The sequence below is a fragment of the Eurytemora carolleeae genome, unplaced genomic scaffold (genome assembly GCF_000591075.1).
Source record: "Eurytemora carolleeae unplaced genomic scaffold, Eaff_2.0 scaffold625, whole genome shotgun sequence".
NCBI lineage: Eukaryota > Metazoa > Arthropoda > Copepoda > Calanoida > Temoridae > Eurytemora > Eurytemora carolleeae.
Genome location: NW_019396697.1, coordinates 1 through 12,961, shown reverse-complemented (window position 1 = coordinate 12,961; position 12,961 = coordinate 1). Strand labels below are relative to the sequence as shown.

At 30.5% G+C, this 12,961-nt stretch overlaps 1 long non-coding RNA gene across 1 annotated transcript; it reads right to left on the bottom strand.

Annotated features, from left to right (window-relative positions):
- Positions 1–4,178: 4,178 nt before the first annotated feature.
- Positions 4,179–6,376, bottom strand: LOC111707512 (uncharacterized). The gene is made up of 3 exons (XR_002766457.1): positions 6,266–6,376; positions 5,215–5,295; positions 4,179–4,246 (listed from the first exon to the last, which is right to left on the bottom strand). It is a non-coding gene; the product is annotated as an uncharacterized LOC111707512 (long non-coding RNA).
- Positions 6,377–12,961: the final 6,585 nt, after the last annotated feature.

Below are 12,961 nucleotides of genomic sequence, written 5' to 3'. Positions count from 1 at the left end.
TACATATACATTGTACATATACATTGTACATATACATTGTACATATACATTGTACATATACATTGTACATATACATTGTACCTATACATTGTACATATACATTGTACAATGTATATGTACATATACATGACATATAAAAATTGTACATATAAATTGTTTATGTACATTATACATATACATTGTACATATATAATGTATTTGTATACATTATATATGTACAAGGTTGGGAGAGGCAGGCAAGTAATGAGAAGTTGACATTAAGTTGACATTGTCAATATCTTTTTTTTTCTAAAAAGTTGTTTTTCACTTTTTTAGATTGAGAACTTGTGACACGATTTTAATTTTATATATTTTTAAAAAAAATTTAAAATTTCCAAGAAATGGATAAAAACGAGGTGACATCAATACTTTGATTCCAGCGTTTAAGGGAAATATTCAAAAATAGTTAATAATTTAAAGGGATTGAGAGGTTGATCAAGTGACCCTCCATGCAACAATGAAAATGTCTGATTCACAACGGTACCCTTAATAGCGTTCTCTGATCTAGTATAAATTATGTTTTAATGTTTATAACTTAAAAAACTGATTATTGTCAATAACAAAATTACCGAACGAAACCGTAACGGACCTAACTATAAAATTTAAAAACTTTTAAACCTAGAAAAAACAACAACATCTTCTGTATTATTGATCAGGTAGAGTTTTCAAGGGTACCGTTGTGAATCGGGCATTCTCATCCTTTCATGTAGGGTCACTTGAAAATACGGGTACAGTCCCTTAAAGACTATAAATTATTATATTAATTAATTATTAATTATTAGTTAATCATATTATTATTTATTATATTAAAGGGATAACCAAATAGCAGAATCATTCTTTTTTTTAGTGATTGATACTGTATCAAATCAAAATCTTAAAATTTAAAATCTTTTTAATCTTTAGAATATAGATATGGGTTTATCATTATGTATGCGTATGGAAACAAATATCAACTATTTTTAAATTGTGAGTCCAGTTCATTTTAAAATAAAGTTCTTCAATAAAGATTTAAAAAAAGATTTAATTTGTTTTTAATTTGCTGAAAAAAGGTGTTTGTCCTTTTTTGTTTTTGATTTGAGACCGGGGAACTTTCTCTAGAGCAGACTTTGAACTTTATAACATTGTATCGTGATTATGTAATCTTTGATATTTCAAAATTTCATAGTTTGAAATATGAAGGGTCTACGGCATCAATATAGCTAAAAAGATATACGCAGTTCAAAAATTAGAATTGGTTGCAATAAATCAGTTCAAAAATTAGAATTGGTTGCAATAAATCAGTTCAAAAATTAGAATTGGTTGCAATAAATCAGTTCAAATGACGTTTGCAAGCACTTACAGAAATTATTGAATACTACAGATAAGAGGCCTAAAAAATAATTAAATATTTAGTGTTTCAAACAGAAAATATATTTCATATTTTGGTTAAATTAAAGAATAGTATGGGTTATGTGTTTTTTGGAATTTTTGTACTTGAAATTATATGTTCTGTATGACATTACATGGCCCCAAACGGTGTTTCAAGAAATGGTAAATATTAATAATCAATGTAAATAAAAAATACTGGTTCTGTAAGAATAAAATATTTTAAATATTTCACTTCATCATTCATACTTTTGAGTCTTGATATTGATGTTGGTATCGTTGTTGATCTTGCTGTTGTTGTTGTTGTTGTTGTAGGTGATGATCTTGTTGTTGTGGTTGTTGCTGTTTCAGATATTTTAATGACCATCTGGATCTTTTAACACTTTCTTTTCTATAAAAAGAAGTGATAAAACGAGATAAAACTTTCTACAGATAATATGTATGTCATTGCTGACCAAACGTCCAAATCACCGTGGCCTAGATCCAAATCACCGTGGGCTGGATCCAAATCACCGTGAACTGGATCCAAATCACCCTAGGCCGGATCCAGATCATCGTGGGCTGTATCCAAATCACCGTGAACCGGATCCAATTCACTGTCGACTGGATTCAAATCACCGTGGGCTGGATTCAAATCACCGTGGGCTGGATCCAAATCCCCGTGAACTGGATCCAAATCAACGTGGGCCGGATCCAAATCATCGTGGACTGGATCCAAATCATCGTGGGCTGGATCCAAATCACTGTGAACTGGGTCCAAATCACCGTGAACTGGATCCAAATCACCCTGGACTGAATCCAAATCACCGTACTGGATCCACATCACCGTGGGCTGGATTCAAATCACCATTTGCTGGATTAAAATCACCGTGGGTTGGATCCAAATCACCGTGGATCAAGATAAGACAGTTTTACGAATACTAAGATTAGATAAGAGAGAGAGAAAAAAGGAATGATTGAACCAAATCTCAAGATTTGACCGAAAAATATTTTCAACAGATGTGGAACTAACGCCTACATTATTTACTCTCGAGAGATTTGGATCGTCCATAACATCCATTTTTAAGGGAAAAATACATTTAAAATTTTACACATCTCATTGAGAAATATTATTTTGTGAAAATGCTGTATGGGAATTAATCCTTCAGAAGCTTTCATTGGAAAAATGGTTTTTGGAAAGTATCTACTCCTATTAATATTTTCTGTGACATGCAAATTACAAATTACTCACTAAAATCAACAGTACGCCGTTCTTTTTTCCTTTTTCATATCTTCATATTCTTTGCTTTAAACTTTCTGTAATTTTTTGTGTAGCACCTGTGATCCTATCATTTAAAACAGCCCTTACCGAACTAATGTATTGTATGTATGTAAACATTAGTTTTAAAAAATGTGGAAATAAAGTTTAAGTTTAATCTATTAATTCATAAATTACCTTCCCGGTGGGACTTTTCCACACTGTGGACACCGCTCCTGTTTAATATCACATTATCCACCATTTTCTTTTTAGTCGTCTTTGCTGTAAATACTTAAGTAGGAATTAGATATCCATGGTTTTGTTTCTCTAAACTGTTTATTTTCATTTGCAGATTCTCTAAGAAAGTGACTTGCGCATATATTGTTTATAAGCAGCAATTAGAAAGTGACTTGCGCATTTATTGTTTATAAGCAGCAATTGAGAAACTCGCAGAAATAAAACTTTTCGCGTATAACAGTCATTTAAATTACGCTGACTGTCCCTTTAAAAGACGACCAGAAACTCTTGGAATATGACGATCCAAAGGTTGAATCTAAACTAATCTAAACTTGTCTAATTCCTATGTCTCTGTAATCTAATGGTGTAAGTTTTTAATAATTCAAAATAAGACTATTTGATCTAACAGAATTCATGAATTGAAATATCGACGAATTCAAAATCGGGGTTCGATCAAAGATAAAGTTGAATTATAAAATCCGAGTTGGAGAAAAGAACTCAGATTCTTTGTCGCTGAAAAAAATCCTCTGCAGAGAACCATGAAAGTAAGAAATATGATAGGATTAATTCCGTGAAGTTGTGTCTTTGTAGATATGGGCATCGTTTTTGTCAACGGACGAAATATTTGAGAACGAACAAACAAACGAACGATGGACGAATGACGTGGATCGTTCAGACTATTGTTTTTTTTAAATAACAAACGAAAAAAAAATTTTAAAAATAACATTTTTTACTAAACAAACGATTTTACCATGCGCAAGAGTTTACTGACAAATCATTCAGTGACAAAACGAACAAAACATTTGGAAAATAAGCGAAAATTTTGAGAACAAACGAAATCATCCTTTTTGAACGATTGAAAAAAAACCAAACGAAATGGATCGTTCACGAACGATAAATGCTTTTCTCCTCCTCGGATACATGACTAGACGAACACTGATGCATCTTTTCTTGTTTACAAATTCCGCACAGAGAGAACTGGTTTCAATATGTACGCAGAGTATACGCAACTGCAATTAACTTTCCTTGCATTAGTACCTTGGGAGTAACCACAAAGAATGATAAAGGAAAGACATCTGAAACTCTTAAAATATGACGATTCCAAGGTACAAAAACATTATGCCTTAACTATAGTCGTTTAACAGTTTACGTTACAAACAACAAAATAAGTTCACAGTTGCAAGGAACTGTGAATATAAGGAAACAGACAGTGTGAATTCTGTACAGTCGTCTCTGAGGTCTCATCGTTTGTTAGTAACCATGTATACCTAAAGAAGAAGGCTGAGAAAATGTGATATTCCCTGATAGCAGGCCATTTCTCCCATCTCTATAAGTCTACAGTTCAAGCACGGTAGATCCTTCATATTTCTAAACATAGTTGTCAAGAATAATTCAAAGGAAATCTTTTATTCATTAAAAAAAATTCCCGTACGAGCAAATATAAATACTTCACCTTCTTGAATAAAGACTTTACAAAATGTCTGATGTCTTGTGTACAAAAATATTTGAAAATGTTTAGTATAGAAATTTCTATTAAGTATGGAAATATGGAAATACACATCTATTGATATCGATCGCTACTAATTTCATTTTTATCTGTTGCGTAAATTATGAAGTAAATGGTTAGAAATGTCTTATACCCAAGAGCGATCAATTAGTATTGATCGAAATGAAATTCCATTTTATATCAGCACCCCCTTTCATTTCATTAAAATGATAAATGGGTTAAAAACGAATTATAATAAAGAACGTAGGACCCGCTAAAATCCATAGAGTTCCATTATTTCAAAAAGATCGTAAATTATTCAATTTAAATTTGAAATTAATCATATGGATATTAGAACCTGTCAGTGTCGAATGCATTCATGTATAGTTGATATTTCATTACATATTTTATTCACTTACAGATGATGTACTTTTGTACATGTATAGTTGATATTTCATTACATATTTTATTCACTTACAGATGATGTACTTTTGTACATGTATAGTTGATATTTCATTACATATTTTATTCATTTACAGATGATGTACTTTTGTACATGTAGAGTTGATATTTCATTACATATTTTATTCACTTACAGATGATGTACTTTTGACAACGATTATATTTGGCCGCTATGTGTCTCTACTCTACACATTCAGGGAATCCGCTTGGGAGAGACGCCTAGCGGCCCAAAAATCTTCATTTAAGGTATATTGTCTCTAAAAAAATATATATATACTGTGAAATATCAACTATATAAAATGCATTGAAATGAAAATCAAAATGTAGCCCTTCAAAAATCTTTTTTGCAGAAACGGAAAAAGGGTAAATTTAATTTATGAATTCTTACTCCACTCCATCTCTGAAAAGACTGTTACTGATCGCCACACTATACCCAGGACCCCCTCCTCCTCCATCCCTGTCTTCTTTTCTAAAAATAACAACAAAACAAACAAAAAAACAATTCAAAAGAAAATAAGTCTCTTTGATCTTCTAAATTTCCATCAAACCTTTAATGTTTAAAGTTTCTCCCTTCAATCAATTTTTATATTAAAATGTTAGAAATTCTACATTTTTGACATTCGGGTTTCTAAACCAAAACCATTAAAACATTTAATGCTAATAAAAGCTAATTGATACATTAGTAATGCTTAGCTACATAGTTAAGCGTTAATTAAAAATTGTTTTGTTTTGAAAATTACTAAGGGTTCTTTTTAAAGGGAGTGACTGTCCATTTCTAGATAAATTGCCAATTTCCTTTAATGTCTCTGATGCTATTTTACAACTATTTACAAAGAAAACAATTGTTTTTAGTAAATTTTCTTATGGAGAAACAAGGATCGATTATTTTTGCATTAAAAATAGTTTTTAACCCTATTCCTGCTGGGGTCGAAAAAAAATTGCAAATTTTTTGCAAACAACCTGTCAAAGGAAATTTGCACATTTTTAGTTTTTCTTGATTAAAAATCAGGTTATTTAAAATTTTGCAAAATTTTTTGCATATTTAAAATGGCATGGTCAAGGGCTTTTCAAAAATGTATAATTTGTCATTTTTCGGACAAATTTTTTTTTGTAAACATTTTTACTATATAACTGGATTTTGCGATAAAAAATTCAATTTTTGCAAATTTGCAAATTTTTTTGCAGATTCTAAAAGTAGAGCACAAGAGCTTTCTAATGATGTATCATTTTTCATTTTTGGACATAAAACATGGGATTTAGAGGGGGGGGGTCAAATTGACCCCCGCCCAGCATATCCTGGTTTTCCAGCAGGGATAGGATTAAATTTTTGATGTAAATCGTAGATATACACATTTAGAATTACAATAACAGTCACTTTGATTTTTAAATTTACAAGTTTACATTGCTTTAGCTTTTAAGTAACTTCTTTATCAAATCACCTGCAAAGCCTAGCTATTCCACATGATATAGCTCCTAGCACTACCACAGCTAACCCACCTAAACCAGGATAGTTAAACTAGACTATAGCTATATACCACAATATATAGTTCCTAGCACTACCACAGCTAACCCACCTAATCAGGATAGTTAAACTAGACTATAGCTATATACCACAATATATAGCTCATAGCACTACCACAGCTAACCCACCTAAACCAGGATAGTCAAACTAGACTAGCTATATACCACAATATACAGCTCTTAGCACTACCACAGGATAGTTAAACTAGACTAGCTATATACCACAATATATAACTCCTAGCACTACCACAGCTAGCCCATCTAAACCAGGACAGTTAAACTAGACTATAGCTATATACCACAATATACAGCTCCTAGCACTACCACAGCTAACCCACCTAAACCAGGATAGTTAAACTAGACTATAGCTATATACCACAATATAAAGCTTCTAGCACTACCACAGCTAGCCCAGCAATTGCTTTGTTTGTTTGTTTTTGTTTTGGAACATAACCCCTTGACCGATTTGCCTCAAATTTGGATTGGGGAACTCAGAAGAAACATGGGAAAAATGTTCTTAGCTTGTTTTAAAATTCCAAGTTGGGTAAGTGCACTTTTGAAGGAAAACATAGTTTCCAGGGCAGCTGTGTTCCCAAGCTGGTAGAAAAAATAAGTTCTAAAATAAAATAAAATAAAATAAAAATAAAATAAAATAAGTTCTAAATATTCTCTCCTTCCTGTAAAAAGACTATACGCGTTATTTCAAATGCATTGATATAATAATAGATCCGATTCACAACGCTTGTAAGCTTTTCCTAATTAAGTATAATTTTAATATTTATAACAATGGAGAAATTATTATCTAGTTAAACAGCAAACACTTTTTAAGTCAGAAAAATTACGTTAGCTTTCAAATTATGTTTTTAATGGAGAGTTTATTAAATATGACCATACCATTCAACAATCCAATAAAGGGACTGTTTTTGTTTAAATCTATACAGTCCAATAAACATGACACAGATCATCGTCACGAGGGCACTCTTCAAACCATTAGCACCTAGATACATTTATAGGATAGGATTTAGCAACAATGACAATGCGGATTTTCTAGAAGGCAACTGGTGGATTTGTAAAGCAATGTGAATCAATACAAACTACTCGAACTGTTTCATATTTAATAATTTATCTTTTATCATCATCTGTCCACCTTATCTAAGAACTGCTATGCGTTTTTTTGTGTTTAATATTTTGCGCTTAGGTTACACCAAGAAGCAAAATATCGAGATTTCGCGAATCATGAAAAATTTTCCTTTTTTCCTTTTCGTAGCTGAGCGCAAAAATATAATGCTAATTAAAATGCTGAACCAAAGAAGTCATTTTTCTTTTTCTCTTTTCAAATTTTTTCTCCCAAAAATTTAGATTTCTTGATTCATTTTTTCCTTCCTGGAAGTTTTCAAACCTTTTCATTAACTTAAGTTTAATTTAATTAAGTCCGATTTTTTAAAATTTATTTTGAACCACGTTTTCAAATTAAAACCTTCATTAAAGATATTTTTCCTAAAATGCATTTTCTTCATTTTCATTCAATTTTTCTCTTTTCTATTTCACCTCTATTTTCTTTTACACCTTATCTTTTCTATTCTACCTTCTCTTTTCTATTTTACCTTCTCTTTTCTATTCTACCTTCTCTTTTCTATTCTGACTTCTTTTTTCTATTCCACATTCTCTTTTCTATTCCACCTTCTCTTTTCTATTCCACCTTCTTTTTTCTATTCCACCTTCTCTTTTCTATTCTACCTCCTCTTTTCTATTTCACCTCCTTTTTCTTTTACACCTTCTCTTTTCCATTCTGCCTTCTATTTTCAATTCTAACTTCTCTTTTCTATTCTACCTTCTCATTTCTATTCTACCTTCTCTTTTCTATTCTACCTTCTCTTTTCTATTCTGCCTTCTTTTTTCTATTCCACATTCTCTTTTCTATTCCACCTTCTCTTTTCTATTCCGCCTTCTCTTTTCTATTCCACCTTCTCTTTTCTATTCTACCTCCTCTTTTCTATTTCACCTCTTTTTTCTGTTACACCTTCTCTTTTCTATTCTGCCTTCTCTTTTTAATTCTAACTTATCTTTTCTATTCTACCTTCTCTTTTCTATTCTACCTTCTCATTTCTATTCTACCTTCTCTTTTCTATTCTACCTTCTCTTTTCTATTCTGCCTTCTTTTTTCTATTCCACCTTCTCTTTTTTATTCCACCTTCTCTTTTCTATTCCACCTTCTCTTTTCTATTCCACATTCTCTTTTCTATTCCGCCTTCTCTTTTCTATTTCACCTTCTCTTTTCTATTCTACCTTCTCTTTTTTATTCCACCTTCTCTTTTCTATTCCACCTTCTCTTTTCTATTCCACCTTCGTTTTTCTATTCCACCATGCTTTTCCAGGAAACACGGAAATTCCTCAAAAGTAATTATTGATCGCTTCATTATCACCTTCCCTTTCACATACTTTCACTCGTTCACTTCTCTTCCTTCTTCTAACCAACTTATCCCCTTCTATTCTACTCTTTATCCATGTCCTCTTTCCTTTCTTCCTTCCCTGCCTTTCACTTCCCTGCCTCTATAATATATGGGTATTTATATTACTCTGCAAGTGTTTGTCTGCATTGGAGGAAAGCTTTTAAAATGTTATTATTTACTCTTTTAAACTAAATAAACTATTAGTAGAATTTTGGATCTTATACAAAGAGTACACAGAGTCCAAGGAGTACAACAAAACGATCGCTTTTAAAAACAATCGCTTAAAAAAAAATTTGTTTTATGTTGAAATTGGAAATAGATCTTTAAAAAAATATTCTATGACTATGCCAATGAATATTTAATATGTGGGAAAGTTTTTTTGTTATAAAATGAAGTTTTATACCTTCCAATTTTAAATTTGACGGGGGGAAAAAGTTTTGAATTCGAGTTTCAAATCTCCTATGGGGAGGGGTCTTGGTTAAAACTTCAATGAGGTTTAAATTTTGATACTTTTATAATCTCAAGAAACTTTAAAGCTCATCAATTTTAAGTTTTAGAAAAAAATGCACTTCTCGAATTTCTAATTAATTATTACCATTCTCATGAAACAAATAATTATTCAATTGATCTTTTGATCTCAGATGTGAATATTAAATTATTTTAGAAAAATCTACCATCTTTTAAACATCTTTCCATTCTTTTTGAATCAAAAATAATAAAAATAACAACTTTTTCAAAAAGGTGGTGTCTATTTGTTCTAAAATAGTCACTATTTTAAAATAAGATTTTACCAAATAATATAAAATAAATTATCTATTTCATTATTAACAAAATATTCGATATTTTCAAAAAATAAAAAATCTTTATTAAATGTGAAAACTATGGATTATGGTTTTATTTTGTCTTTTGTCCCTAAAGCTTGAAACCAAAATTTCAGGTCAAAAACAAAGGGAAAACATTAAAACAACAAAAGTTTGGGACTTTTAATAAGAAAATTATGCAATAAGCTAATTGTTTTTAGAGTTCTTGGATGGCCGATGGTCTCCAGACTACCCTCACCCCCCATCTAAAAAGTTTGCGCAATATTCTTCCCAGAAAAGTTTGAACTATTGATCATCTTCATTTGATTAAAGAATAGATTTTGTTAGAACTTGAGGGATACAATCAATCAATTAATATCATGGTAGTGTGGAAGACGATACCTAGCCGCCTAAAACAAGACCCACAAGAATGAGATATCACGGATACGAGTCATTGTACTTTGAATCTACCATAGATAAAGATTGATTGCGCATAATACGACATTTTTCATATTGAAAGATATAAATGTACAGAGATGATTTAAAGATATTCCTATTATATATATTAACTAGGTCGGTTGTGAGCATTGGCTGTTCTTATGTCATTAAGTACTTGTGGTGTACATGAGTTCTGTAGAGAGAAATTTAAGTTAGTTTAGTCCTTCTCATGTCCTTCTTCAATTCTCGTCAATATGAAATATTGCTCAGTGAAATATTGTTGTTCAAATATTTCCATTCCTGGAGTTATTTTACACTCTATTATGAAATCCATTAAAACGCCAAACCACCCCGCTTATCATTGAAGTACACTTTGACCCCTAGAAGTATTAGTTCGTGGACTGTACAATTCTTGGTGATTTTGCGTACATAAGCTATCTATGTTTATTTATTTATCCATGGAATCTACACGTGTGATCTTGATATCTACTCATGTTCTGAACCCTCTAGGTAATAAGTTATAAGAAATATATATACTGGAAGTTACTTTATGCGTTTCATTAGAGTTTGACATCACATCCTCTATAGTAGAGTAAAAAAGAGCATAAATTCGTCTTCTACAGTACATTTAATGTTAAAGGTGGTGTTCGCAAAAAATAAATACGATATCATTTATCATCATCATATCAATCGATACTAATTCATCTTTTCTCTGAAAATGGATAAAAACATGGATTTGAATAGATTTTTAACCATTTTCTCCGTATAACAGATGAAGTAAAATTAACAGCAACGAATTCAATTCGATATCAGCATATATTTCATTTTCGTGAACAGTCCCTATAATGAATAAATTGTAAGAATTTTCGTTGTATTAGCTGCTTTGACGAATTCTAGAGCTATTTAGATAATTTGAATGAAGTCAAATTATCTTTATTACGAAAAAAAAATTCATTTTAAATTTTGAATATAATTAAGAAAACTACATAAATCCCTTTAAAGTTGAAATCTTATAAAAATGCACGAAAAACAGAAAGAAAAGTTCAGTTATCAGTCAAGAAGTTAGGTTTCCAATCGGAATTTCGTTGCGCGCAACCCGCGCCATTGTACGGAATTGCGCGGAGTTTACAGGGCTCGCAATTTCGCACAAGAAAAATCCTCTTGCGTTGAAACACAAAAGGGTCATTCCGGACCATAATACTGAATGACCCAACGATGCCTGATACCGGATATTTGGAGTTGTCCTTCCTTTTGTAAGAGAATGGTGTAGTGTACTTCATTCGAAATATCTAATTTTTATGGTTGATTATTAACAGTAGTTAGTTCTACTTATGGTTGATCTTTACCAGTAGTTGATTTTATTAATGGTTGATCTTTAACAGTGGTTAATTCTATTTATGGTTGATCTTTAACAGTAGTTGATTTTATTAATGACTGTTCTTTAACCGTAATTGATTTTATTAATGGTTTATCTTTAACAGTAGTTGATTTTTTATGGTAGTTGATTTTATTAGTGGTTAAACATTAATAGTTGTTGATTTTATTAATGATTGATCTTTAAAAGTTGTTGATTTTATTAATGGTTGAACATTACCAGTGGTTGATTTTCTTAATGGTTAATCTTTAACATTAGTTGATTTTATTGATGGTTGATCTTTAACAGAGGTTAATTTTATTTATGGTTGATCTTTAACAGTAGTTCTTTTTTATGATTGTTCTTTAATCGTAGTTGATTTTATTGATGGTTGATCTTTAACAGTAGTCGATATTTTGATGGTAGTTGATTTTATTAGTGCAGTCGAACATTAACATTGGTTGATTTTATTAATGATTAATCTTTAACAGTTGTTGATTTTATTAATGGTTTATCTTTAACAGTAGTTGATTTTTTATGATAGTTGATCTTATTATTGGTTGAACATTAACAGTGATTAATTTGATTAATAATTGATCTTTAACAGTAGTTGATTTTATTAATGGTTGAATATTACCAGTGGTTGATTTTTTTAGTGGTTAATCTTTAACAGTAGTTGATTTTATTAATGGTTGATCTTTAACAGTAGTTGATCTTATTAATGGTTTATCTTTAAAGTAGTTAATTTTATTTATAGTTGATCTTTAACAGTAGTTCTTTTTTTAATGATTGTTCTTTAACGGTAGTTGATTTTATTAATGGTTGATCTTTAACAGTGGTTAATTTTATTTATGGTTGATCTTTAACAGTAGCTCTTTTTTAATGATTGTTCTTTACCCGTAGTTGATTTTATTGATGGTTGATCTTTAACAGTAGTCGATTTTTTAATGGTAGTTTATTTTATTAGTGCAGTTGAACATTAACAGTGGTTGATTTTATTAATGATTAATCTTTAACAGTTTTTGATTTTATTAATGGTTGAACATTAACAGTGGTTGATTTTATTAATGGTTGATCTTTAACAGTAATTGCTTTTATTAATGGTAATCTCTATCAGAGATTGATTTTATGAATAGCTGATCGTTAACATGGATTGATTTTATCAATGGTTGTTCTTTAACAAGGATTGATTTTATCAATGGCTGATCTTTAACAATGGCTGATCTTTAACAATGGTTGATCTTTAACAATGGCTGATCTTTAACAATGGCTGATCTTTAACATTCGCTGATATTTAACAATGGTTGATCGTTTACTGCTCTAAACTTTTCAGTTTATTGCAATTCTCTTCAATTATAAAATTACCAAAAGTGCATTTGATATTAAGGATGTCAATACTTAATAATTGAAATCTTTTAAATAAACCCTCAGAGACAGAATGCATTTAATACAACATAAATGGACAAAATATGAAATGTCAAACGACTCTTAATTTAAAGAGTGGGATGTTTGTACAGACACCGTGTTCGAAAAGCAGATTGTCTTTAAAAAAATATTAAAAAAAATATTAAA